This window comes from Gossypium hirsutum, chromosome D06, assembly GCF_007990345.1.
Source record: "Gossypium hirsutum isolate 1008001.06 chromosome D06, Gossypium_hirsutum_v2.1, whole genome shotgun sequence".
NCBI classification, from domain to species: domain Eukaryota; kingdom Viridiplantae; phylum Streptophyta; class Magnoliopsida; order Malvales; family Malvaceae; genus Gossypium; species Gossypium hirsutum.
The window spans coordinates 24,347,209-24,350,392 of record NC_053442.1 but is presented as its reverse complement, the minus strand read 5'-3'; positions in this window follow the sequence as shown (position 1 = coordinate 24,350,392).

Genomic DNA, 3,184 nt, shown 5'->3' with positions numbered 1-3,184 from the left:
TGTAACACCCGACCCAGACCAACAGAGTCGGACACGAGATGTTAAAAACTTGAAAAATTTTTCCAGACCTGCCCAGTCTGAGTACTAGTCGCTTCAAAAATCATATCTTGATTCACAACTCAAAATCAGTTTTGTGATTTTTCTCTGAACTAGACTCATGTCCCCACCTATGGATTTTTTCTAGATTTTTGGTCGGGCCATTAGTACGTTTATAGTCAAGTCTCCCATGTTACAGGGGTCGACTACACTGACCTTTTCCCATTACGACTGGGATATCTCTCTGCACAGAGCTTCAATACTGATGCCGTTTGTTTCTATGGAAACTAGACTCAGAGAGGAATCCATACATATATGGTATGACCCCTAATTATCTCTGGTCAATTTATAGTGAATTTCAAAGGCGGAACAGTGAATCCAGAACTGTTCTGGCCCTGTTCCACAAGAACCCGAATATCTCTTTCTGTACTGTTCCTATAATTGTTTCGTTACTTCCATATGAAAGTAGATTCATCAAGGTTCGATTACATAATTTATTCACTATTTAATTCCACTCCTACAATTCTTGTGATTTTTCCAATCCACACCACTGCTGCTATCAGCTTCTGTTTTCAAAGTGAACCTTACCTAATTTGGGGTTTCATGGACCAATAGGGCCTTGTCATACGTAAGCCCACATATGATCATACTTAGCCATTCTAGTGGCTGATCATTTGCTCAACACTTCCATTCCAACATAGTTACATCATGAAACCATCTATACATTCATAAATACGAATGGTCTAATGCCATACTCCACTTCTACAAGCCATTTTCGCATGGCTGTACACTTATACATTTCATAAAGTACTCGAAAGACAACAATGGGTAGTCTATACATGCCATATCAAAATTCAACCAAAATAGTACCCAAAAGAGCCTTGATAGTGTGGGCGACTTCGACTTCAAGATCCCGAGTCCGATAGCTGGAGAACCAAAAATCTATAAAACAGAGGAGCAATGTAACGAGTAAGCAATTTATGCTTAGTAAGTTTGAGCAAGGAATTCCAGCATAAACAAAGAATATCACACATTTAGCTAAACGGAATATTTCATAATACGCAATTTATCGATATTAAACTTGCTTCACACATTAACAACCCTTATGCACATACACAATAGACTAACTTAGCCGAAGGCCGATAGCTCGTTTATCAACTGAGCGAACATTTATTTGTAAGGGCTCGATTAAATTCAACACATACGTAACATATCCCCATATTGGGATGTTTTCGAGTATTCGCTGAATTTTACAGCAAGCTCATTCATTACCAAATCACGTACCTTCGGGATTTAACCGGATATAGCTCCTCGTTCAAATGCCTTCGGACATAGCCCGGTTTTAGTAACTCACACAATGCCTTCGGGACGTAACCCGGATTAACAACTCGCACGAATGCCTTCGGGACTTAACCCGGCTTTAATAACTCGCACGAATGCCCTCGAGACTTAACCCGGATTTAGTATCTCGCACAAAGGCCTTCGGATCTTAGTCCGGATATATTCGCTTAGCACAAAGCTTCGGGACTTAGCCCGGACAGCATTCAATTAATCATGCACATCTAACAATAATTCATGGTACATTCATATTTCATTTTCGTTTACGAAACTCAAACATAAGGCACATATTGTCCTTGCACATTCGGCTTAATAGCCACACATAGAGCATGATTTAATCACATCGAAATTTAAGCTCTCTTACTCAAGAACTTACCTCGGGTGTTGTCGAACGATTCCGCTAGCTATTCAACCACTTTTTCCTTCCCTTTATCGGTTTTATTCCCCTTTGCTCTTGAGCTTAATCAAACAAATAATTGATTTCATCATTTAGGCATCAAAGATGAACACAAGGCACTTAGCCCATATTTATACATTAGACATTAAAGTCTCATACATGCAAAAATCATGCATCAACACAACATATTAGCTAATTTCTTTGCCCTTGGCCGAATATGCATGTCCATTTTTGGGGTCGATTCAACACTTAATACACACATATACACACTAGTAAAGCATCCTCCCCCTTTCATCAATTTAACACATGCATTGCTCATTAACATGCAAAGTTACATTCGGCCTTAGCACACATCTTGCTAGCGATTCTTCTCCATTTAGCAACCAATGCACATATGTGCTCACACAAAAAAAAATGCTAAAAAGGAGGTTCAAGAATCATCAAGCCATCACACATGCATCATTAACAAGCTTCATATTTTGCATGCAATGGCATTAACACAACCTCCACCTAGGCCGAATCTTAACTCATCCTCATGCCTCATCACCACAACATCAAACATCAACCAAGAATGATTCATCCATGGTCAAGTGCCATTTCCATCACATAGCAAGATTTAGACCATGGGTTAGGTAGAACTCAAGCTAACAACTAAAACATGCATGCCTCTCATGGAACATCATCAAACATACCTTAGCCTAGCTACATGCATGGCCGAATCTCTTCACCTTTCTTCTTCTTTCCTCCTTAAAATTTTTGGCCAAGGATGAACCAAAGGATGAGAAAATTTTTCTTTGTTTTTCTTTCTAGTTTTTGGCAAGCATGAAGATGAGAAAAGGATGAACAAAATTCCCCCCCTTTCTCTTCTTTAGCTCACGGCAATGGGGGGACAAACACTACACACACATTTTTTTTTCTTTTGTTTTCCATTTCTTTATTACCCATACTCCTTATTTTATTCTTCCACTAACAAAACATGTTCATGACATGTTTTGCCCATCCTTCCTTGTCATGGCCGGCCACTACTCATTAGGGGGAAATTTGACATGCAAGTCCCCCTTTGTCCAATGCACTAATAGGTCCTCACACATTGACCTATCAATTTTGAATTTTCTCACATAAGTCCTATTGACTAAATTCACATGCAATCAACCAAATCGAAGCTTGAAATTTTCACACATTCATAATTACATATTCTACACAATAAGTATCACATTCAAACATTTCGGTGACTCGGTTTAGCGGTCCCGAAACCACTTCCCGACTAGGGTCAACTTTGGGCTGTCACAACTCTCCCCCACTTAAGAAATTTTCGTCCCCGAAAATCTTACCGGTAAATAGGTTTGGGTATCGTTCTTTCATCGAGCTCTCGGTCTCCCAAGTAGCTTCCTCGATCCCGTGTTTGAGCCATAA